General features: G+C 34.6%; 1 long non-coding RNA gene across 1 annotated transcript; it reads left to right on the top strand.

Annotated features, from left to right (window-relative positions):
* Window positions 1-686: 686 nt before the first annotated feature.
* Window positions 687-26459, top strand: LOC109367496 (uncharacterized). Its single transcript, XR_014882767.1, has 3 exons — window positions 687-724; window positions 20629-20740; window positions 26387-26459. It is a non-coding gene; the product is annotated as an uncharacterized LOC109367496 (long non-coding RNA).

The raw sequence follows: 26459 nt of genomic DNA, 5'->3' as shown, positions 1-26459 counted from the left end.
AAAATGTTAACCCAGCAAGTTTGGTCATCTGATCTTGCAAACCGTATTTTTTTTTCAAGCATTCCTGTTCTATTTCATCAATACATTTTATTTCTAACCAACAAACTTTTTAGAAAATCTCAATGTATTTAATACCCCTTAACAGTCTGGAAAATCAGCATTCTTCAGCACTTCAGTGTTGCCTTTGAAAATACATAGTCCAAAATGACTTTCTCATGATCATTTATTACCTTCTTCATTCTCTGGTCTATGCAAGATGTGACCGTATGGTTCTGTGCATGGGAAACTGTTATCCATCACTGCTTTCAAAGAACTTTGTATTGCTATGTGTAAGAAAAGATCATAGAATCACAGAATCACCAAGGTTGGAAAAGGACTCTATGATCACCCTGTCCAACTGCTCACCTATCACCAATATTTCCCACTAAACCACGTCCATCAGTACAACTTTTAGATGTTTCTTTAACACCTCCAGAGACACACTGACTCCACTGCCTACCTGCAGGTAGGGTGAGGCTGACATACAGAGCCCTTGGTTCCTATCAGCAGGGAGTCAACTACAGCAGTCACCTTTCTGTTCATGGCAGAGGCAGTCTGGAATCGCAGAGTCGGCTGTCTCACCCTAGACAACCTCAAGGGTGAACCTGCCACTGCATCCTCACTTACCTCTCCCTCAAGTTCCAGAACCTCAAACCTATTATGCAGGGACACCTGGGGAATCGAGGTAGGTCAGGATGGGGGCTGCCTGTGATACCAAGCTGACACCTGTTTCCACTTCTCTTCCCTTAAATCCTGCTCGACAATGGCAGGGGAGGGGATTCACCATAGTTTGGATAGGTATCACCCTGGTGTCTGTCTTGCAAGTTCAACAGAGAGTTACTCCAGCAACCTATCTCCCACTCATACTCTCTGACACTTCTTAATCTCTCCCCCTCCTCCTTGAGTTTTACAGAATCACAGAATGGCCAGGGTTGGAAGGGACCTCAAGGATCATGAATTTCCAATCCCCCTGCCACATGCAGAGCCACCAACCTCCAAATTTAATACAAGTCCAGTCTGCCCAGGGCCCCATTCAATCTGGCCTTGAATACCTCTAGGGACAGGGCATCCAGAACTTCTCTGGGCAGATCACCACCATACTAGGCAGATCACCCACCTACTCACACCTCACAAAGGTTAAATATCTGCTGCCCTTCACCAGCAGCCACAGGCTCAGGAACTTGATGCAGCTAGAACATAATGTCATGTAACACAGGGTCACAAACTAGGTGGGACTCCTTTCACCCCAAAATTTAGAAAAAAGATGTCACCTTGGAAGAATAAGAAACACTGCAGAATATCTAGACAGCAGGGACAGAATATCTAGTCATCTAAAAGAAGCAGAATTATCTAAAGTATCATTTTTCATCAAAGAAATATATATTTAATGGGACTTTAGGAAGCCTGAAATCAAATGTCCTACTATGCTGAAATGATGATGTGACTGATAATGATCTTAATACAATCAAGATGTTATTTAAATTTTATTTGTAAATGTATTTGGAAATTGGTGATAAATAAAAGGTAAAAAGTCATTTTGACTGGAGTAAAACAAATATTTTTCTAGATGTAGTTGCTATCTAAGGTATGAGAAAATGAGAAAATAATAATTTCTAGTTATGTACTATTCTCTCTTTCTTTCAGCTAGTTATTCCATTCTAGTAGTCTTTGATATTATCTCTAGGTTTGATATATTTTATTCGTGTAAAATCATAGCTGCTAAAGGAGTGGGGGGCTCAATTTATGTTCTAATGCTTTGATATAAGCACGTTTATTTAAATGGGGAAAATTATGTAATTTTTACTTTCCTTGAGAGATTATTTCACTTAATTTGTTCACACTATCATAGTGTGGTTTTTGTTTGTGTTATGTTTTCCATTTGACCCTTATTGTCTAAACTTCTCACTGTTCCTACTTTGCCAGACCAATTAATGTCCTCCTTTCACATTCTTAGTGAAACATTTCCATCTTTCAGTAGCAGTTTTTTATTGCCCTAAGCTATTCCTTTTCAATTTCCATTTTAACCAAGGTATATAAGCCTTTTCCTGAGCCTCTTTAGAGGCTAGATTCAGGTATTTTATTTTAAACAATTAGCTAATTGTCATTCTTCATAGCACATGGGAAAGGAATGATAAAGATCACTACTGTTTATATATCCCTATTTCATACATACTCAAATATTCATGACATCATATAATGAACATTTTGAATAACATTAAAATTGCCAATATTTGATTTTTTTTTTTTTCAACTGTATGCTTTCTTTGAGGTTAAGTTTTACTCTTTGAACCATGCATAAGAGTTGATTTTGTCCATCTGTAGAATTTAGGGAAGAACTAACAAGATTTTTTTCATTTGTGTAGGAGAATTTTCATGATAACTGTAGTAGTCTGTGAACCAAGAATATACATTGCCTACTTATATATTAATAAAGCCACAGACATTTACATCAAGGAAAAGTTGAGCTTCTCTCAGATTTGTAATGTCAAGAAAAGGAACGCCTAATGCTGATGGATACAAAAGGTTTACGTTTCCCCAGAAATCAAAGCATTGGAGTACTGCATTCAGACATGGGGCCCCCTGTACAAGAAAGATGCCAGAGGAAGGCTACTAAGATGATCAGAGGGCTGGAGCACCTCTCCTATGAGGAAAGGTTGAGGGAACTGGGCTTGTTTAGCTTGGAGAAGAGAAGGCTCTGGGGAGACATCAGACCTGATTGTGACCTTCCAGTACTTGAAGGGAGCAAATAAATAGGAGGGGCAACAGCTGTTTATGAGGGTGGATAGTCATAGGACAAGGGGGAATGTTTTTAAGCTAACACAGGGGAGGATTAGGTTGGATATTAGGAGGAAGTTTTTCACCCAGAGGGTGGTGAGGCACTGTTCACAGGTTGCCCAAGGAGGCTGTGGATGCCCCATCCCTGGAGGCATTCAAGGCCAGGCTGGATGTGGCTCTGGGCAGCCTGGTCTGGTAGGTGGCGACCCTGCACACAGCACGGGATTGAAACTAGATGAGCATTGTGGTCCTTTTCAACCCAGGACATTTTATGATTCGATGGTTCTATGATTTCTGGAAAATATGAATTTCAGGATGTTTTCATAATCTTTATTTTCTTACACTGCTCCGTACAAAATGCACCAATTTTCTGTCTTTGTTAAAGCAGCTAAAAATACTTCAAGGTGGAATGCAAAATGATTAATCATCATTCATGGCTTGGAATTCCCAAAGACACATTTCTAATCTATACATGAGTTTTCTGCTTTTTTCCCTCCTTCTCTTAAGCTTAGCTGTTGGAACTCCAGATTTATGCTTTTTTTTTTTTTTTTCCATCCTATTTATGATTTCCATCTTAAATTCTTTCATACAGTGATATCAAGTAACTTGAATTTCACATGGTTGTCTTGTTCGGGATGATGTTTGAATACTGATTTCTTCAGATTTAGGTTCAGATGTGAACCTAAATATACTGAATGTCTTTCTTCCTAAGACTAGAATGTGGTTCAGTGTCATTAATGTGAACATATATATTTCTGTTGATGTAATTGTTTGTTCAGTTGGGCCTTGCTGATATATCTTGCTTTCAGATCTTCATATTATATTTTCTAGAAATCTAAAGTGACTTCTGTAATGGGCTGTTGTACTCAAATACTAGGAAAAAATAAAAAGAAGATTTTTTTTTTCTGTCTAGAAGCAATCTTTATTACTGATAAGTAAATGAATGACCTTTGTGGAAACAGAGAATAAATTCAGAATTCACTACAGTCTCTGAACCCAAAACTCCAATGGGATCAAAATGAGCCTGGAGACCGTAGCAGATCAGTGAACAAAGATAAAAATAATCAGCGTATTAAACAGTAAGTTCAACTTTCTCTTTCTACCTGGGACTTTTATTAAAAAAAATAGAAGGGGAAAAGTACTCCAACATTTTCCACTCTGCAGATATGAGTTTGAATAATTTCACTGATGTACTGGATGAGATTTTAAAAAATACATGAATGCAAGAATAAAAATGCCTTTATGTTCACTGACCAAGTTAAAAAGAAAAAAAAGAGCATAAAGGAAAATTGTATTCTAAGAATACTTATGTAAAGTGTATCTTAGGTATATTGCATGTCTTTACTGTTTCTGCAAAAAGTTATCAGCATTTATTGTTTCTGTATTTTAAAGTATAAAAATGTCTGGAATTATTTCATGGAATTACATTTAGGGCCTGATCATTATAGAAGATTTCCTATGAAAACTGCACCACTGGCATTTGGGGAATATAGAGATCAGTGGTGTAATCAAACAGATCTAAGTCTTCAGGCATATGAAAGTGTTATGTTATTCAGAACCCCTTTTTCATTGTTTTAAAAGCTTTCCAATACTCACGAGTAAGTTTATTCCCTATGCTACAAGACAATTGTATTCTCATTTTATAAGGTTTGATAGAAGGTGTTTGGTTCACGAACTCTCACATTTCTAAAGCTTGCCACTCAATCAACTACTATAAGATAAGTAGTTTTATCATATATCTTAAAGTCAGCTTACCTAAAGGTTGTATTTATGTTAAGACATTCTTCAAGTTTAAATTTGATACGTTATTGTTTGTTTACTGCTTAAATTCCTGTGTTTGTTTTATCTTATGAGATTCTCATAAAGCCTCATTTTCTACTCTGTGCATTCTACAGCTCTGTTCTTGGCTGGGATTATTGTATTTTGAGTAACCAGTAATTGATGCAGGTATATCTGTCAGCATTGCTTTTAAAGTTCATAAATATAATCCAGAAAACTATTTGAAAGTGGAATTCCAGGAATTTTGCATGGATTTTATGCTAAGGGCAATATATAAATCCTTGCTATTGTGAAATTTAATCTGAAGTTGTTTCAGAGACCCCTGTCTCTGCTAAACTAATCACAAAACCTTCAGTTTGGGTCAGTTTGTTCCTTTTAACTTGTCTTGACATGATCTTGGAAGTCTGGAAGTGGTCTCTTTTAGCTATTTCTTTACAATTTTGAAGTTCTCTTTATAGGTTTTCCTCCCTAATATTTATTGATAAGAATTAAAATCTAATTTTAGTTTATATAATTTCAGACCAGCACCTTATTACGTACTGCTTACCACAGCACTATGTGGAAAAGGCTTGGGGAGACAGAACAACTATGAGTGTTCATAATATTATTGCTTATGAAGTCTGCTTATTTCATACATACATATACATGGGGTTGTATATAGCAATGAAAACATCTCAGGACCCCATCAGCCGCTGAATCATTTTTGCTTTAAGTTGGCTTTAAGTTCTGTAGGTCACAAAGACTATGGATAACAATTGCAATCAACATTGAAAGAATAGCATTTGTTGTGAGAAAAAGGTGGACTTCACAACACTGCATTCATCTGTCTTGGTTTTTGCAGTTGTGCAATTACTCTTTAGTCCTTTAAGGAGAGAGAAGATTCAAAGCAGCTTTATGAGACCTTCATTATTATTATTAATTCATTATTATTATTACTTCTCTATGTTAAGATCTGGAAATTTATGAAAGTTTCTGCTCTTGATGAATTCTCTATAGTAGTAAAATGGATATTCTTAAAATTCTCCAACCTTGTAAAGCTGCTCGGAATCTATAAGATTCTCAGGCAGACTGCTCAGTACATTGACACAGAGGTCCTGTACTTCAGTGCTCCTCCCAAAAGCTTGGTGCTAATAATACTGCTTTCTCTGAAGGAAAGCTAAATAGAAGAACATATATTAAGCCAAACTTAGAGCTTTTGCAGTTTCTTTTCTGAGAAATCCACATCTTGTTGGCCACATAAGAACCCATAAATATTGTAGACTTAGCTTTCCTCTTTCAGTGCTTCCCATTATGCTGCTCTATGCCAGTCAAATCCTGTTCACTTGTTTTGACTTGTCTACGACAGACTTAAGAAAAATCAAAAATCTCTTTTTAAGATTGATGGTTTTATTTTCAGTTTGCTGATAATATTCACCTCTGTGAATTTTCCTCTATTGAATCCCTCCTTTCATTGTTTTTTTAATAAATAAATTCTCATTTGGAACTCCATTTCTCAAAGTAGCTTAAGAAAGCTCACAAAACATTTTAAGATCAACTATTTACTATCACATTTGTACAACTGTGATATACCCACATTTATTTTACTTTTTTGAAATGTGCCCGGGGTTTAACCGTGTACCTACTACCTTTCTGTACAACACTAAGTTCTTGTTCTCTGAGGAAAATCTTGGTGGAATTTGAACTTTACATTTTTCCCCCATCCTTTATTTTTATGTTTTGAGGCAGCGCATGCCTCCATTTACCTGCTCTGTAGTTGTCTCTAGAAACAGCCCTTACCAGTGAGGTTGTAAAACGTTCTTCTCTCCCTCTCTTTTTGATTGTGTAGCTTGCAAACGTGGCTCTCATTATTGGTTAGTCTGTTAGGAGAAACTGAATGCCCATAGAATCTCAAATTACAGTTTATATAGCTTCATTTAAAGTGTCAGCTGCTGTAGGTTTTCTGAAACATTATTGTGAAGATATATAAAACACTTATCTCAAACAAGTGGAAAAAGAAGATTTCAGTATGTATTATTTATACTTTTCTCTGTGTTTTTGATGTGTAATAAGTGATGCAGAAGTTTTAGCGTCATCTCCCATAGGTTCTCAACATGTTAAAATAATTTAGATAAGGTTGTTTACTTTTGTTCTTTAAGTTTTGTTAATAATATTAAAATTATTCTAGAATTAGTCTTCTACTCCAGCTGCCATTAATGAAATAGCAGATGGCTATTCAGGGGACTTTATTTTATATCCATCTACACTTGTAACCTACAGCATAAACACAAAAGTTTAATCTGGAAATGAAGAAAAATTACATGTGAAAGTAGAGAGATATCATTGAAGAAAGTCATTCAGAAAGAAAGCTTTCTTTGAGTAAACACATATCCAATTGACTGGGGATATATTATTACAGGAACAAGAAAACTAGAGAAGAATACAAGCAATGTTTGTGCTTGTGCCATGTGTTTATGTTGAAAATCTGTGGTGCAACACACAATTTCTCCAATCTTTATACTGTACCTAACAAAACGAAGGTGAGATTCCTGAGTGCTGTGATGGCAACTGATAATACTTCCCACAACTCGTCAACAAGAAAGCAATAATCTAATCTTAATACAACCTTTGCAAAAGGAACAAATGGCGAGGTAGTCTTCTTCGTAGAGGGGAAAGATAAAACATACGATCTTTTTGTGTTGGGAAGTTTTGGGGGGAAAGTTTTACTTTACACAGTTAGTAGAAGTTTTTCATTTCCATAGACACTGTGCAATGTAGAGTACCAAGCAACTACTGAACTATATCACTTAACTGGAAAAAAAAAAAAAAAAATTGATTCTGAGTTTACAATAGACTTTTCCTGAAAACTTCTAAAGAAATAATGAAGCAAACAGGGAGATAGTTTTCTGCACAGGTCAAAAGTTCAAAGTGAAAAAGAAATTTCTTCTACAAAAAGTAAGAAGCAGCAGCTAGTATTTTCCTGAATTCTCTAACAAGAAGTGGCAGGGATATCAGTTGACATACACATTTTAATTTTTTAAGAGAGAGAAAAAAAGTGATGTTAAAGCAGACTGAAATCAGGGATTTGAATGTGCATAGTACTAAGTGACTTTCTGATAATCTGTTTAATTTAAGTTTTGATGTTAAAATAAAAATCTAAATTATTTTTGTTTAAAAAGGGTACATGTAAAAATGTACTGTGTTTGTTGTAGAAGACAAGAGGATGAAAGAATATAGCAGAAAATTGATGGATAAAAATGAATTTTATTGTAGGGAAAAGAAATATATGTAAGACAGGTATGATTGGGGTTTCAAGACTTCGTTGAAAATGACATGAAGTTATTGTAGCAGATGAAATAATGGAAATCAGCCAACAATAAAGAAAGTGAGGTTAGCAAGCTAGAAAATAACATCGCATAAAAATCTTAAGAAACCGCGTCTGTTCAAGTACTTGAAACCTATTAGTGTGTTATTAAATGGACTAGTCTTGTGGGATTTAAGTCAGTGATATTTGTAAAAAATACTTCCAAGACAGTGAAATTGCTAACAGTATTTATGATGTTTTCAATAGAAAGAGTAAGAAAGCATCACAAATGCTGTTTCAGACAACATGGTAATAACATGATGAAGGCAGAAACAATTGAACAGAGGGGATTAACTTGAGTTTAGCCACCTACTTTCAAGAAATTTGAAGGTGAAGTTGTTTTGCCTGAAACTCACCATTTACAGAAACATTCTGTTAGTAGCTATCTTTGTCATCATTTCATAAGGTTGGCATGATACCCTTTTTTTTCTTTACCTTTTGTGTGCACACTGTCATAGCAGTAGCCTTTTTCTTTATCTGTGTATATATAAAAATATGATAATGGTTTAGGTACTGCAGCAGAATAAATGTATTTTACCCTCTTCTTAAAGAAACTCCCCCCAGAAACAAAAGGCTTAAGGTTCGAATTAAATCAATTAAGTTTGGAAATCAAGAGAAATCAATAACAAAAAAAAAGAAATGTAATGATTAGCACATTACTCTCCAGCTGCCCATTGTGTCCATGTAGACTGGACTTAAATTCTACATTTGCATTCAATCAACTTGTTACCTTTTCAATATCAGTAATATTTCTTCATTTTCCTCCTGCCCCAAAGAAGTTCTTTTCATCTTGTCTGTGGCCTTTCATCTAGGCTCATCCTTTCTGCTGTCTCTTAATCCCTGCCTGAGCTCTAATCTCAGCTTCAGGTCCCTCTTAACAGTTTTCTAGCCATTCCCACCTTGATTTTGCTCAGCAGTTCCAAGGAGGCATGGGTAGCATCCTCCCTCTCCAGACTGCTCTGCTGGAGCCAACCTATTCTTTAAATTCCTAAACGTGTGTGGGAGCATAGAAATTGTGAGGAAAGAGTTGGAGACTCAAACAGGTCACAGTGAGCAAGAGCAATCGTCTAGTATATATTAAAATACTGCTTCCTAGTGGGTAATTATTTTTATTGATTTATTTTTATTTAATTTCTTGATTGCACTAATATTGCATTAAAAAATCTATCAGATCATGAACAAGGCCTGTTTTTTGAAGCATTGAGAGATTGTGTTATTAGTAAAGTAGGCAGTTAAATGATACAAATCCACTTCAGCTTCTGGCTAAAAAAAGCCTGCTTTTATTGTTGCTATTTCTGCATAAACTAGCATTGAAATTCTACTCCATATTGGAAATAATTTCAAGAAGATATATCAGCCAATCAAGGTAGGACTGGACTATTTCTGTAATGATTAATTAACTCCCTACTCTTTTATTTCTTGGCTTGCTTTTACATTTGTATCCACTTCTCATGCTACCTGGTTTATCTTAGTATATGTAATTCCCTTTCAACGTGCCTAACATAGTTTGCAGCTCTTGTTTTGTGCTTTTGCAGCTTCTGTTCTTACAATTTAAGCCAGTTACATAAAAGCAGTCAATAGCAATACTATTGATGGTGTGAGCACTCAAAAAGCTCACATTTTATAAAGATCAAAAGCTCACCACTGAATACAAAACACAGCAAAGCAAACTAATGAAATAACAATCATCTCAACAAACCAGGACTATGTAGACTCAGAACAGTAATCTTGATATGAATTCAAAAACTACATTCTTATAGGTTTTGTGAGTTTGGTTTTGGGGAGGAGGGGAATACTTTTATTTTTTCTATCAAGCTATCTTTAGAAATGATTCCCTATAGCATTCACTGAAAAAATATTTGACATAAGTCCCCCCTTCTCGTAGTTTTTCGCAAAAGTTTAGCTGAATGTTGAAAAAAAAAAAAAGAAAAATTCAGCTGCTGCATGGTACTATTTCCGTGTAAAATGACTGAAAGAATATGTTAATAGAAGACAAATAAAAGAGGGAAAAAAAGCTGACTTAAGTTGCTACTGCTGTTTGAACAGCTGTAGAGAACACTTACTAGAATAATCCAAACTTTTCATAGGACTGTATTTCATTGTATGTTAAGATACAGTTCAATGATAATAACCAAGGGGACTCAGGAGTTTGCTTTAGTAGATCCATTTCTGTGGAATTAATCATTCTCCAAAACTAGTAGAAATTATAAATCTTTCCAAGCAATATGTTTTGTATTTTGTAGAGCAAAAAATCCTGTTTGGCTGGATGACTTCAGTACTAACTAAGCAATAAATAATAAGGCAAAAGAAAAACAGTGAAGGAGGAAAAGAAAATAATAAACAGGAGTATTCATCATTTTTTCTTCTACCCCTGGGTAATGTTTAGTATAGGAGTCATAATGCTATAATTCCCTTAGGGCAAAAGAGAAGAAATTGCCAATAGCAAAATATGTGAGTGCCATTGTGGTAGAGGTGGGGAAACAGGATCATCTGTGACTGCTGTGTAAACCATCAACCAGGTTTTGAATAGAGCAGGAAAGGGGCCTCTTGCCCTTTGCATCTTCTGTCTGTGGCTGGTATCACTTTCATTTAATATAGTCATTCACAATATTGCATAATCTTTTTTTCTTTTTCTTTTTTTTTTTCTTTTGTTTGTTAGTTTTGACTTCATTTTCATTTTGAGAAGACTCAGTTTTGGAAACAACGTCTTCTATCTGTTGTTCTTGCTTTTAGTCTTTTTAGTATGTTGTTTTATTTTTCTTTCTCTAGGGAATGATTTTTTAGAGTGTGGTTGTTCTCTGCTCTTATTTGTTTTGAGCTGATTCCTATCACTCACCTTCATAGATAAACAGCCAAAGGCTCTGTTCTGACCTGCAGCATTATAGGCTTTGTGCAGAATTTTAAGCTTAGAAAAATGTAGTGTTATTTGCATATTCTAGTATGAAATACAGATCACATCCCAGTGTTAATTAATAATGTTTATAGATTTCCACAGTTTATATGAAGAAAAGCAAGAAGGTGAAATGGAAATAACTTGGACTAGGTAATTTTCACTTGCTATTTTCTGCTTCTATCCTAGAACAGCTCTTCCTGAATGTTTAGAGAAGTTAATGAAATCCAGATTGGAAGTCCTGAACTTCGTTTGGAAGGGGAAAAAGAAAAAAAAAAAAAAAAAAGTTATATTCTTCCTGTGAATAGGGTTCACACAATGAGGTTTTCAGGAAATATATTTTCACCTCTCTAACTGATTCAGCATAGTACACTGGTTTTTAGCTTGCCTGCCTGGGTTTTTGTTCCCTGCAATTAGACAAAATTTAAAATTCAGGGAACATTAAAATTGTTACCATTAAAATAGGACAACAGTTCACACTTCTGCACAATATTAGGCTATTTCATGATACTTGGAAGATTTTTATTATAACAATAATAAAACTAGTAAGTTGGTCTTGAAATCAGGGGAGAAAATGAAGCTCAAACATGTACAGCAAATTACATGCAAGTCTATCATGAAGTCATGCTGCTACTATGTTTTTTTCTTAATTCTATTTTGAAGAACAATCATAGACAGTGATTTGGAAAATTCTCTACTGTATAAACGTAATCCATTTTCACCTAAGCAGAAACAATAATAGCTGTTAAATATGCTGCCATATTTAACTGTATTTTTGATAGTGAAAGTATGCTGAAGAATTACAGTTTCCTGCTTTTTAGGACTGCGTATATGAGATTTGAATTGTATGTTGATGTCAATGCAAAACAGAGATTTTCCATCTTCTCTAATATTGTTTGTAACAAGCATTAAAAATGTGCTTCCAGGTGATCCTGGTTAGCAGACAGTAGTAGTCTTTTTTCTTTCTATGGCTAACAACACCACAAAAATAAAATTAATGAAAGTGAATGCCCTCATGAAGAGAAAAAAAAATATTTAATTTTGCATATTATTTTCCTACCACAACTTTTGTTTGTCAAGTTCTGCACAGAACACTCTGTTTTCTCTCTCTACATAAACAAATATATATATATCTAAGAGTTCTCTCCTGGAATATTGTGTTTTGTTACATAAAAAAATGTACAGAAAAAAATAACGTGCAGAAAGTAGAAAACATTCTTCACAACTAAAAGTTATCTTCCATGTTCCCAGACTTTCTCCGTTTTTTTGAATTCATGCATTTGAGATGGTGTCTATACAGCCAATTATAGCGGCATCAGAAAGCATAAATAGCATTGTGTTGTCCCACTCAGTGGGTTTCAGTAGAGGTGGATGCTTTTCTATCTCCTGAGTCATGCCTCCCCTAGTCAGTAGGGCTCGCTACAATGATGTAGTCAACCAAGACTCAGAGGAATAATACACATCCATTTATGGAGAGCTTTCTTAACAGCAGCTAATACTTGGAGGTAAAATTGGCTTATTTGCTAATAGCGATTAATAAGTGTTAGAGGTAATACAATATTGGGCAACGGCTACTACAAAGACTGAAAGAGTAAAAGAAGAGAAAAAATAGAAAATGGAGCAAGGGAGACAGACAGGCAGTTATCCAAAACCAGCAAAGCACAGCAGTTGACCACTCCTCAATCCAGCGATGTTAGAGGGTGCTGATCTTTGGTAGTTGTGGATTGTCCAGGGTTGCGGTGATACAACAAACGTACATATTCTTACTTTTATAGTCCAGAGTGGTCAAGCCTGCTCTTTTGGAGCAACAGCTTCTGGATTCAGAAATCTCAGCAGGAACTCTTTTGTTCCTGTCTTCCAGGCCATGGAAATTTAAATCAGCAGAAAGAAGAGGAAGCAGGGAGATGCTAGTTTCTATTTTGCCTTCATAGGATACAACGGTATAATCCCCTGTATCAGGCTGGAAGCATTTGCTCCCAGGCCAAGTCTTCAGACAGAAAACGCTCCTGGGCCTTCCCATCTGAAAGCAAACAACTCTGAACAAATGCTTTCAAATGTACAACTGTCTACAAAATGTTTTGTCTTGTGTTGATCTGGGACAATACATTCCTTACCAGTCTCATACAAGAATAAACACAGTAATAACATTCTACTCAGCTAATACCTTTGCTTGCTTTATTAGACCTTTGCTTAAAATTTGTTTAGAGAGGATCATTAAGTGAAAAGTACTTCTACAACTAGAATATATGGAAATAGGCAAGTGAATGTCTGAAGAGAGTGAAGAGACAGTTACCTCTTAGAAGTCACAATACATCTTACTCTCACAGGAGGTCAGATAAGTGTGTTCAAGCTGCTGGACGTAAGGAGAATAAAGTTCCACGAAAGCACCTTCTGATTTTAACAGAGCTTGTCTTGGGACATGGAAGAAAGAAGTGAAGATTAATTGCAGGTTAAATATAATGACCAACTCTATGCTGTAAGATTGAGTTAGTTACATGTTCATCAGGTAATTACAATAGGTTCCACCAATTTGTTAGAGATAGCTTAGAAACTCTGTAGCACAACCACATATAAGTTTTTATGCATAGGATTTTTAAAGTTAGAGTAGCTTTCTTTGTGTCAAGACCATTTTCCTCATCATCACTCATTCCTGAATACGTGCTAGAATGCAAAACATCGATTATTAAGTAGTCAAGCAAAAGTAGGATGGTCCTTTATGAAAGGGGAAAAAAACAATACAACAGCAAACAAGAAGTAAACCAAAAATTATTATTCTTAATTAGTAAAGTCAGTAAAGAGAACTTCTTCATCCAAAGACAAGATCAGCTAAAAGCCACGATACACCTTGAATGGCACATTAAAACTGATGTAATCTTATCTGCTCCTAAAAAGTTTGCAGCTATGATTCTATGGCAAAACTATTAGTTTTTATTCAAAGAATAACACATATGCACTTCACTGTATCCTCAGGCTTAAACATATCATGCTTTAACTACCAGTACATGGGTTCTTTCATGGCATACGTATCACTTCACTTTTGTTTTACTGAATGCTTATTTTATGATAGGCTTCTATTTCTTTGCTTTTTGGTTTAGTTTGTAGTTGGTTGTGTTGAGGGAGGAAGATGCAGGGGTATAAGTTATTCTCACCTGCATTAAGTCTGCTTAATGCTTTGCAAATGTGAAATTACTTTCATTTTAGGGAACCCACATTTCAACTGCAAATATACTCTATACTTCATTGACCAAAGAATGTTTCATCTCGACTAATAAAAAAAATATTTGAAGTGGTGATCTGGCTTCAGATGAAATATTTTTGTCTTGCTGTAAATCTTCTCTGTGAATACTTAAAACTGTATGTGTTCATTTAATACTATATGTCGAAGCATCCACTTTTCTAAACAGAAATTGCCAAGTGTGTGTGTGTGTGTCAACAAATACCCTCATCCATCCGTCAGTAATAAATAAATAAATAAATCCACTTAAAACAGATGCTTATACAACCCTTTGGTTTGCTGCATACACACACGTTAAAATATATACAAGACTCCAAAGATAATTTATTTATTAAAATATATAGTTAATTGTTAGCTTAGAACCGTGGGTAATATGCTGCACCAGAGCTGTTAATCAACCAAACGTCATTGTAAATGTCTTCAATGGCTGGGGAAGATTTAAGCCTAAAGATACCTGTCAGCGAAGATTGAAAATGAGTATTTCATACTAGTGACAATTTCTATAGTATCTAGAAAATTTTTTCAGACATCACTTTAACAGGTATTGCCTCTGGGGAAATTTTAGAAAAAGATAAGAGTGGAGACACTTAGGAATTGTGATACCACAGAAATGATTATTTCCTGAAGCTGTTAATTTATCTATGTGTTGAGTTGGATGCAGCCTACAGGGACTTTAGAAAAAGCTTAAAAATAGTATGTCTTGGATTACTCTTACAGTAGTATACAGTTGAAGTAGTTTTTCTTTATTATTATTGATGTTGAACTGCAGAACTATTCAGGGAGCTTTCAAATGGTTACGCACTGGAATAGGCTCCCCTGGGAGGTGGTTGAGTCACCATCCCTGAATGTGCTTAAAAACCATTTGGATGTGGTGCTGAGGGACATAATTTAGCAGAGGGTTGTTAGAGTTAGGGTAGTATGGTTAGGTTGCAGTTGACTTGATCTTGAATGTCTTTTCCAACCAGAGCAATTCTATGATTCTAAATAATAACATTGATAATATTTGCCACAGCATCTAGCAGTTCACACATTGTGCAGCTGAAGTCCCTGATGCAAATAATATTTGTCAGAAATCAAAGCTCCTATAGCCAAATATAATTGTCTGAAAATGGAGATAGATTTTAATCAAAACTACTTGTCTTCAGCTGAAGTAATTTCAATGGATACACATCCAGCCAAACAAAATGAGTTCTTAATTTGAAAGTATATATTATAGTGAAAAAGAAACTTTACCCATACATTTTAATCCAGCAGAAAATGCTACAAATATTACTCATTTGCTGCACAAATGCTTCTCAACTACAATATAAAATATGCACTAAATACTGAAAAAATTATTTATGTGCTTTCTCCTTGAAGGCAGTATGCACGTTGAATAATAAAGAATGAAATTCAGCCCCAAAGAATAGGGGAGCAGGCTTCAATAGATTTCACAGTAGTGCTATTACTATGAAATAACCTGTACTCAGTTTCTGTTGCAGCCAAACTTTTATAATATGTATGTGTGTATATATATTACATATGAGCACACACACACACATAAAATAATTATATGAATCTTTCAAAAAGCTGTTCAACTTAGTATTTCTGCTTGACTTTACCCACCTACTTTCTTATGTGGACTTCAACTACAAAGCCATGCATTCTTAGAGGCTGTACTCCTTGTACTCTCAACATCACCAGAAAGATACTGTGAACAAGTCCTTCCACTAAAGATTTAATCCTTTTTTTTTTTTCTCCAGAAATAATAGAATTATGTAATGTGATGACAAGTACTGGTGCATTAGAATGTTGATTTTTTTCCTTTGTCTTATGCCACCACTCAATATATATTTGCTTTTCCAGTGTATGTTACCTGCTGTTAAAAAGAATGCTCTGTTCTCCTTGCAGTTTGAAATGAAGGGATGTACTGGAAAACATAGCATAGGAGAAAGAGAAAATAAGCAAAAAGAAAGAATAATACATATTTCAAAGCTGATTTATTTAAAAATATGTCTTTTAGCTGTAAAATCATCACACTTAATGCTACCTGTATCACCCACATTGTAGCATTAGATCCTTCCATCAGTGAGTAAGGTTTTCTGGTTGAAATGACAATTTAAGGGATGAAGTAACATTTTCCTCCAGTCTGCTGCTTGGAATTTTTTTATTGCATGTTACAAGTAGTTTGCTGAGTTTAATAGTTATTCCTGATGTTAATTAAAATGTTATATTTCTTTCCATGCTGCTTCAGTACCTGGAACAGCATACATTTAAAATGATTGAAATGAATTTCAGTGTCAAAATTTCATGACTAAGCCATGGGGAAAACATAACTAAAAGAAAAATGAGTTTAAAGTCAAATGCAAACAGAATAGGAGAGATGCTGAAGATTTATAAAGGATGAGATTAACAAAGAAATACAATTAAAAAAAAAAATGACCAAACTGGGAACAGGTAATATAAAATGTTTTCTGTGCAGATAAAATGATTGTTGTAATTCCTCTTTTACTGTAAGATAGCATACTAACTTTTAACAAATTTCTAATTAAAATCATGAAGTTTGAAAATTATCCCAAATTTATTTGTCCATGAAAAATCTTTTAGATTGTTCTTCCCTATTTCAAAAGGAAATCTGTGAATGAAGTAAAGGTGGGATTCTTAGTTGCTTTAAAATGGGAACTTTCCCATTTGAACAGTATAGAAAAATACTGGATAAGCTGTTTTTCAAAGTTTCTTGATCAAAATTTTAAACTATTACTTTTTTACTTGATTTATTTAAACAGGAAATTTCTTGTAGTCTCATACAGCGTTGATACACCATAGAACAACTTGCATCAGTGAAACCTGTTAACAAGTTACAGACTCTTTGGTTTTGCTCCTCCAGTTGAAGGTTATTGGCACCACTATTTGTCTGGAAGAACAAGGTTTATGAACATTCAGTATCTGCTTCCACACAAAGTTTGCTACATTGATTCAAAACATTTTTAGCATCGGTTCAGACTAGCTCCATTCACCTTTAACTTAGGTATTTGTGGAGCATTTCAGTTCCTTTGGACAATAGGCTATGGGCAGGATGGTCAAAAAATCTCTTTAATGTCCCAGTTTTTACCACCTGTCTCATAATATTTGGTCATCTACAAGGCATAGTAACATTTGTTGTAGAAATTCTGAGTATAAATTAAGATTTTTATTTATATAATTCTCTGCAGCATTATGTGAACTAATCTTTCTGAGACAATACTCGGCCTAATTTCAGGTGTCTTCTTTACGTTAATGTATTTCTCATTTCTATATTCTGTATGTAGTCCTCAGTCATTTAATTCTTTCTTCAAAATACTCTGTATAAAACAGTTGTGAAACTCAATTTCATTTCAATTCTGTAATTTATTTTTAGATATACTTGCCCAATTTATTTTCAATCTAGCAAGATACTACAATTATGTTAAGTCAATAAAAATAACAATATCATTAAAAAGTGTCATTATAAAGAAAATCACACCATTCACATCTCCATTCTCCATCACCATTCACATGTGAATATGATAGTTTAAACTCAGTTTTCAAATCCTGTTATACACATATTGCCTTAAATCCAGGACAAAAGGACTTCTGACTCATGTACACGGAGATGCATGTAAGATTTGAACATAGGTTTCATAATTATCTGAATTTTTTTCAGGCATATGGCAGTAGGTAGATAAATCAGTAATGACATTCTGAATAATGATAATAAACGAATCATAACCTAGGACTGTAAGCCTGCAGAGCTGAGCACTCATGCATCATGTAAAGTCTTCTAACTTTCTCATCTGCTTTACGCTGGTCCACGTAGGAGCAAGCCAGAGAGGACAGAATACATTTTAAATGCTTTATCAATGTATTAGATATTAATCTTCTGATAGATGTGTAAATCTCATTCTAAATAGTTTAAAAATGAATACAGAGTCAGAAAAAAAATGTAGTAATTCTCATTTTGGGAGATGAAATGAGTATGGCTATACAGGAGGCAAGTTATCTAAAGTACCTCAAGTCACCATACTAGTTAAAGTCATATTAAGTTAAATGAAATGAAATATATTCTTTTGTGACCAGTCTGACTGTTGCCTGTGTTACTGCTAACTTTTGAACTTAAGACTATCAGGTATTCTGTGTGACAGTTTTAATGTCATTTTGGCTTATTTGAGGAAAGAAGATTTTTTAAAAATACCCCAAAACAAACAAACCAAATAAAAAAGTAAAATAACAACGTAGAAGGACCCATAAGTAGCAGTGTATGTGACAGGTGGTATTTTCTGTCTTTCACAATTAGACAAGAGTAGTTCCAGAATTTAAAGCGTATATCAACTTGCATTGTGAGAATTTACCCAAAACTTTGATAGTTGTTTTATTTTTTCCTTCCACTTCCAAAGTTTTATATATATATATATATATAGTAGGGAGAGGAAAGGAAGGAAAAAGAAAGGGAAAGGAGTAACATAGGGACTTAAGTAGCAGTTTCACTATGGCAACTACTGCACCAAAGAAAATGTTGATTAATGTAAATCTGAAGACTAGGATAGAATAAAATAGCATAACTCTTCTTTCTGTTCCCCCCAAGGGAATATAAATACCTTCAGTTGCCATGGGTAGATATGTGTTTCCTCAAGGAAAATGAGAAAGATATGGAATGTTTTTATTATTTGTCCCCTATCAAAATACTGAGAAGCAGAATGCATTTGTCAGTCTTTGCCCCTTTGATGGTATGTGGGTCACTCAGTTTGCTCTCTGCTGCAAAATTTAATGGGAGCCCTGATATGTCCTTTTTTCTAGGATCTACAAACTTTGACAACTTTCTAGGAGATTTTATAGTACAGGGTAGGCTTTGGATGAACTTGGTTTATGATTTCTGTTACATGGAAGTCCAAGATGAATGGTACATGCAAGACAGAAGGCTTTTATTCAAGACCAAAATTGTAGCCTTCGAATAAGAATGTGTTTATTTGGGGCAATTTGAAGAGTTGTCTTTAAAATTATGTTATCCTTCAAGCTTACTGCATGCTGCCTGCAGTGTTTTGGGATCTATCTATAGTGATGACAGATTATGCATAGTTTCAAATATTGAGGCAAAGCTTAACCTATATAATAGCAAATGAAAACGTGTTTGAGTATGTATACAGTGAACACAAATTGATGAAAAGATCTTTAATGTTGATAAATGTAATTACAACTGACGTGTTCTGATAGTCCAATTTAATCGCTGACTTATTACAATGATTGCAGGGACACACCTCAGTCTTAAAAGTGTCCTAGTCATGGAAAAGGGTACAGCAGCATTTTAATCAGCCTTGCTTTCTGCAGTAGCAGAGCTACTGCTAGTAGAGTAACCTGTGTTCTGCAGTGCAAAGATCTTCTGCATGTAGCTTAAAACATTAGAATCCTGGAATTTCGATGTATTTAGAAGTGATTCTTTTTTATTTGTGATCACTGTAAAAAGTTATGCCAACACTTTTAAGAATGTGTGGTTGGTTTCCTCTCTGTTCTTCTTGCCACTGTGGATGACTTTTTTGTGATTACAGTTCTGACAACTGAACCAAGATTGCTGATATAAGCCTAGACCATAAAGAATGGGGATGTTTATCTAGCTGATTTTACATTTTCAAAGAATCAAATAGAAATTAAAGTGTTAAACATCACTTTCCTCACAGTTTCAGTATGAGAATATAAATTAGAATGGTTAAACTGGTAAAAAGAGGGGCTGAGAACAAATGTCTTAGGTCACAGAAGTTTCAGTTTGGGAAGAAGTTTCACACGTGTCAGAATAGAAGTATAGCTGCAGCAGCCTGCTGGCTGCATTTCTGGCTCTATGCAATCTCTTTTTCTAAGCTGTTGTTGCACTGAAGTGTATCTGACCTATCTCTTCTCCTAACTGCAGAAAGTAATTCTCTGTAGAAAGTCACCAGCTATACTGGTACATGGAGCAGAATGAAAATGATGAAGTGTTCTCAGTGGGTGAAAATAACAATGGGGAAAAAAAATAAAAAGTGGAGAAAAAAATAAAATAAATTAAACTGATAATTTTCCTGTTAGACATCGATGATTAATTATGAAAACTAAAGCAAGTACTGAGCATAGACAGTGTGCTTGAAAATTTAATTTTACTGAAATTATGTGATTTTGTACTCAAAGACTGGCTGTGCTGTCATTGTAGACATGGAAAAAAGTGAAGGCAGTGTTATAATGATGACTAACCAGGGTTCAGAACTAAAATGAACTATCTTCAGACTCTGTTACATTTTCTCTGGCCAGATTAGAAATCTAAATGAAAGGATACCCTGTCAAACTTTTCTGTTGTCATTAAACAAATGAACAAACAACAGCAATTAAAAACAAACAAACAAACAAACAAAAAAAACAGAAAACCAACCTTACCTTCTAACATTTTTGAGGAAAGAAAGCGCTATTTTAAGGAATAAATTATTATTGTCTTTTTTACTTTGTCCTGATACAGATTGCTGTGCCATGGCATACTGAAATTCTTTTCAGATTTATATAGAGAATGTGGCAATTACTGATTTATTTATTTTTATTATTTTTTATTTTTTTTAATAGCTATTTCACTCAGGAGGATTGGACCACGGATATGTGCTGTGACCAAAACCTGTGACCTGCAATGAAATGAAGAACATTCTTGCAGTGTCAAAAGGTGGATTCTGTTATGCAGGTGGGAGAAAAGCAAAATATTTCTATGCTTCTCATGGCGTGCATATCCTTGAGATGTCCATGATCAGTTGTGTTATGAGGCCATTGTCAGTCAGATCTAGGTGGTTAAGTACTATAGTTATAGTTTTGTTGCACTATGTGGATTCAAGTATCAGTACCTACCATATGTTTATCTATTTTAAGGGATAGCTAAAGCTTGCTGAAAAATTATTTATTGATACCACATATATCATTCCCCCAAATGGTAGCCTAATTAAGCTTAATTAATTTAAAAAAATAAGGAAAAAACTGTCATCAGAAAGAACTTAAGGACTGAAAATAGTTTTGGGATTTTTTTTTAGGATCCCATTTTTTCTTTTATAAATTGTTAAGATGTTTAGAACATCATTCACATCATTCAAGCTGTGTGGTGGCACCATAAGGAAATAAAGCTGAGAACTTTTTCCCAGGTATTCCAGAGTTCATTTAATGCTGTTGTTTTAATGCTTCTTGCAATTTGCTTTGAAGCCAATTGCTTTTATTTGCAAATTTGCTTTTATTCTCTAAAGTCTCAATCTCCAGAGGTCTATTAAATATATTTTTTTAATATGTAGGTATCTCTTCTAGATACAGAAGATAGACAAAATGTATGTGCCATAAACTTTGTATGACAGTAAAACCACCTAGTGAGAAGTTCTCCACTTTATCCAGAGTAAGGAAATTAAGACTAAATCTCCTTTAAAAGCAGACAATGTCTAAAACATCCCTAAAATATACAAGAATATTTATTATTGAATGCTGCTGTTTTAAGACTTCTTGCATTTTGCTCTAAAGGCTTTCATCCTCCGAAATCTTAATCTCTAGAGGTCTATTTAAATTATATTGTAGATTTGTAGGTATCCGCTATAGAAAATTTGTGAGAGAATTGCTTCTGAAATATTTCAGTGTGCTCTCTACAAACACACTAGGAAATCAATTAAGGAATGTAAAAAAGTAATGAAAGCCTCCGTAAATTTATTACTGTTTTGAAGTTTGCGTCCATGTGTTGGAATCAAATATGTGTTACATTCTGCTTTTCCACTGTGCCTGATGCTGAGTCAAACCAAGAAGTTAATTTGGTGTGGAATAACTGCTCAATTTCTATACAGTGCAATTGCTATTTCTTAGTAAGATAATTCTTAATGTGACTTGCTGCACTGAATCATAGATATTACTGATCATTAAGATATACATAGTTTTATTTATTGCCATCTGAAGTGTGGATGAACTCACAGAATTATATGAAATACCGTAGCTCTCATGGGAGAGTGAATGACAGTTTCAAAACATGACAATCTAAGTTAAAAACAACCACAACAACACCTAAAGTGAATGAAAATATCTTATTTATTATCTATTTTCATTGCCATAATTTTATATCAAAGAAATTAGTAGGAAGATTAAAATTATGATCACCATTATTAATTTCCCTAGCTAGTAAACAATGGTCTAGGCAATGAAACAAAGAGGGAATCTAAAGTCAATTTCTAAAGCAAATATATGTGAAAGATTTATGTGATGGCTTGGTGCACTTAATATTAAATATATAGTAGAACAGTGTAAAAACTAAAAAATTCAAATATATATTTATGTACACTTTTCAAATCAATATCAAGGTATATGAAATTAGAGTTTCTAGAAAGTGCAAAACATTAAAATCCTAAAATGAAGAAATAAAATGCAAGTTTCATTTTGAATCTGTTTGTTGTTGTTGTTGTTTTCTCATCTAGAGTGAGCTGTGGGGGAATATTTTGCTCTATCTGATATGATACATTTGCAGCTTTCTTAGGGAGTTTGACCATTTTACAATTCAAGGGCAACGCATAACAACATCTGTTGTATATGCCTAGGTCTATTAGGCAATAATGCCATGCTGCCAAATCTGCATTACAGTACATGATTTCAGGACCAGATTTTCCTAAATGTTTGGATAATAACTATTCAATGCAGTTAAGAATCTAATTTAATTCATATAACACATATATAGAGGGAGATCTGATCATGGACAGATTATAAGCAGGTGACTATTTCCGAATAACTAATTCCCATAACATTTTGGAAGGATTGCTGGGGCACTTTGTTTTATTTGTTTTCAATTCTGCCTATTTCTGTCAGCCATAAAGGGATTTATTTTTCCAAAAAAAAGAGTTCTAGATCTTGCCATTCATAGAAGTGTAATTTAGACATATAAGCTCTGGGAAGACGAGACAGCCCAGCTAGTAAAAGGGGCAGAAGGCATGTCCTGTGTGGAAAGGCTGAGGACACTTGAGCAGTCTAGTTTGAAAAAAAGGAAGCTTAGAGATGACTTTGTTGCTCTCTGCAACTCCCTGAGGAGGGGAAGTGGAGAAGTCACTTCTTCCTGGAAATCGATGACAGAACAGGTGAGGACTGCACAAAGCTGCACGAGGGAAGATTCAGAACAGATATTAAGAAACCATTTTCTACCATGAGGGTGATCAAACACAGCAACAGGCTTCCAAGAGAGGTGATTGATGCCTTATGCAGTCAGTGTTCAAGAGGCATTTGGACAATGCCCTCCAAAACATGCTTTGCCTTTTAATTATGACTGAGGTGGTCAGATAGTTGGACAAGGTAGTCTTTGTAGGCATCTTCCAATGAATTGAATTATTCAATTCTACCTCCTCTGTAAATCTTTCAAGTAAAAGAATAGAAAGACCATGTTTAGGGAGAAGAAAAAGAAAAAAGGAAACAATAGCATAGCTTTTATAAGTTTTTACAAGGTTTTTTAAGTTTTCATAGGTTGAATATGAAGTATTTTCTTGACTTGTAATAAGGTGAATAAGAACCTTCAGCAAGAAATGGAACATGCTGCAAATTTTGAAACAGAAATCTTTTAAAGTGCCCATCGTTAATGTTTCTTTTACACACACATATATATATATACATACAAATATATATAGATAGATAGACGTAAATACTGTTTGGATGTGGTGCTCAGGGATATGATTTAGTGGAGGGCTGTTAGAGTTAGGGTAGCATGGTTAGGTCATGGTTGGACTTGATGATCTTGAATGTTTTTTCCAACCTGAGTGATTCTATGATTTTATAGCTCCTCATCAAACAGAAATGTCAGTTCCTCAGTTTAGCTGATTAGAATGGCAGGCAGGATACCTTTCTGAAGCTCTTTAAAATGCAGAAATCAGGCATATCCATGCTTAATACTAGGATCTGAATTTTCTAAGTGTTTTTCAAGCACAATTAATGTACACTGATAGGAACAACTCAAAGCTTTATAAAGGAAGCTTTCTCTTGCTTTTGAACATCTTGCTAACCCTGTCATTTTTGTAATGAAAGTGCTATTCACCAGAGGGTGGTGGGCATGGAACAGGCTCCCCAGGGCAGTGGTCAGAGACCCAAACTGCTGGAAATCAGGAAGCAGTCAGATGACATTTTAGACAGAGGGTTTGAATTTCAGGTGTTCCTGGTGGACTTAGGAGTTGAACTCCATGATCCCTGTGGGTCCCGTCCAACTCAGAGTATTGTATAATTCTATTATTCATTTCCGTATCATATTTAAAATGCTTAGAATCTTTATTAAATAAGGATAAAGGGAAGAAACAGAAGGAAAACTGACTCCTCTAAGCACTTTTCGTAGTTAGAAATTTCACTACGTCCTTCTATGCTCTGTTTAAAAAGATAAATTTTATGGATTGTTCTGAGTAGCTAAGCAGGTTTTAATTAAATGCCTCAGCTCATAAAAGTTATGATATTTTTTTTTCGTGTTTCACAGGTTGCTTTGATTAGAAATCATATTCAATATTGAAGGAATTTTTATTCCTTCAATGAAAAGCAAGAACTGATTGATTCAACCAAGAGTTAACCTGATTCACAGTGTTTTGGAAAAACTAAATAGTAGCCTGAAAAAGTCTCAGAATAAGGTCTTCCTGTATCACCTGAAGGCAGTATTCTACAAAGTTTGAAAAAATGCCAGTGAAATTAAATAAAGTCGAGAATATTAAAGAAAATATTTTTCTATGGTAGAAAGAAAATGTGTTTGAAAGCAGATAAACTGTTTGGACTCAGCTGTTCTCTCAATATGTTAATTGTTAATGTTTGTGAAGAAAATTCCATTACTTTATTACTGCCAGGTTTACTTAAAATGTTACATTTTACTGTCTTCAAATTGCACAATTTTCTGCATGCTTTCATAATATTATCAAAGTTATGTTCACACATTTCATCCCAGAATTCCAAAAGAGTAATATCATTATGAAAGCTCATAGTTTGCTCCTTAGATGTTAAAAAGGACAAATTTTGGTATCTCTCCCTTCCATACCTGTTTCAATTAGGAAATATGATGCAGAATCCCCATTTGGATTTTATAATTCTAGCAGGTGTAGACTTCAGCATGGGGATCATTCACTGATGATGTACCTACAAAGGCTACATTATTTTGTCACAATTAATTCTTCCCTTATTGAGTCTGTCTGAGCACCACATAAAAGATTTTCTCTAGAGCGGTGACCTTCTCCCTCACATTTTACTTCTGTCTGACAGCTGGAGTTTGGCTGTAATTTAATTCAAGGAGTTGTTTGTAATCTGAGGCAAAAAATGCTCAGAAGACTTTGCTGCTTAGCAGTAATGTATGTTTTCAAAGCTGGTCACTCTTATGATACATTTAGGGAATCATGTACACGTTTATCAAGCAAATTATCTTGATATTGTGCATAATACTTAGAGTTAGTAGGAAAGAGTACTGTTTTGATAGGACACTGAAGTTGAAGCAGAAAAAGGACAAGAAAAAAAAAACAAAAAAAATATATAGCGTAAGCTTAAATACCCTATCTGTAATTTGTCATTTAGATGAAGTCTTGTGATCATAGTGGAAAACAGAGAAGTACACTACAAGGAAAACCTCGTATTTTTAAGGCTAGTGTGTTCTCTACTTTATAAACAGGACATATATCTGCTCATCATCATTAGATCTATAGAAAACCATAAGAGATGATGCTAATTAAAGCAACATTTGCTTGGCCTGCAAAAGTAAGGGATAAGTGGGACAAAATGGCTATGGCAGAGCCTGTGGTTCAGTGTCTTCTAGCTACTCTCAGCATGGAGTCCCCCAAAAGATGCACCATGATGTTGGAATAGATCTAACTAAAACGAATGGAAGCCACCTCACTGTCCTCCTCGCTGACCTACCTGCTTTTAGTGGCTCCCTGTCACAATCACAAAGAGCTGATTTAAGCACCTGAGAGTGATCTTACTCCATGCAATTACTTACATGCATAAAAAATTCATTTTATTAGTAGAAATTAGCACTCACATCACTGTACTTTTTCTTTGTTCCAAGACTCTACAAAGTATTACTAAAGCAGAATCTGTTAGATGTGTCCTCAGTAATGTTCCTTGAGATGGAATCTTTTTGAACCTAATAATGTCAACCCTGAAAAAGAAATGTTCTTCCACACTATAATGTGTACATATGGATAACCCAAAGTAAAAGTAGTTTTTCCTAAGGTACTGTCATAGCTTTCATATTGCAGGGTGAAGGTTTAAAAAGCTTGCGTCCTTACAAAGTCTTCCAGTAGTTCTATGCCTGTGACTGGGCTGACATTTTCAAACTATTTTCTCCTTCTTTTTCTCTCCACATTTGACGTGTCTGAAGCTGTAGTAACCACCATCAGGATGTCTGTAGCAAGCTGAGATTTTGACACTTCGCAGAGACACATACCAGAACA

Source organism: Meleagris gallopavo, chromosome 4 (genome assembly GCF_905368555.1).
Source record: "Meleagris gallopavo chromosome 4, MGAL_WU_HG_1.1, whole genome shotgun sequence".
In the NCBI taxonomy this organism is placed as follows: Eukaryota; Metazoa; Chordata; class Aves; order Galliformes; family Phasianidae; genus Meleagris; species Meleagris gallopavo.
This window is presented reverse-complemented; position numbering and strand designations above follow the sequence as displayed.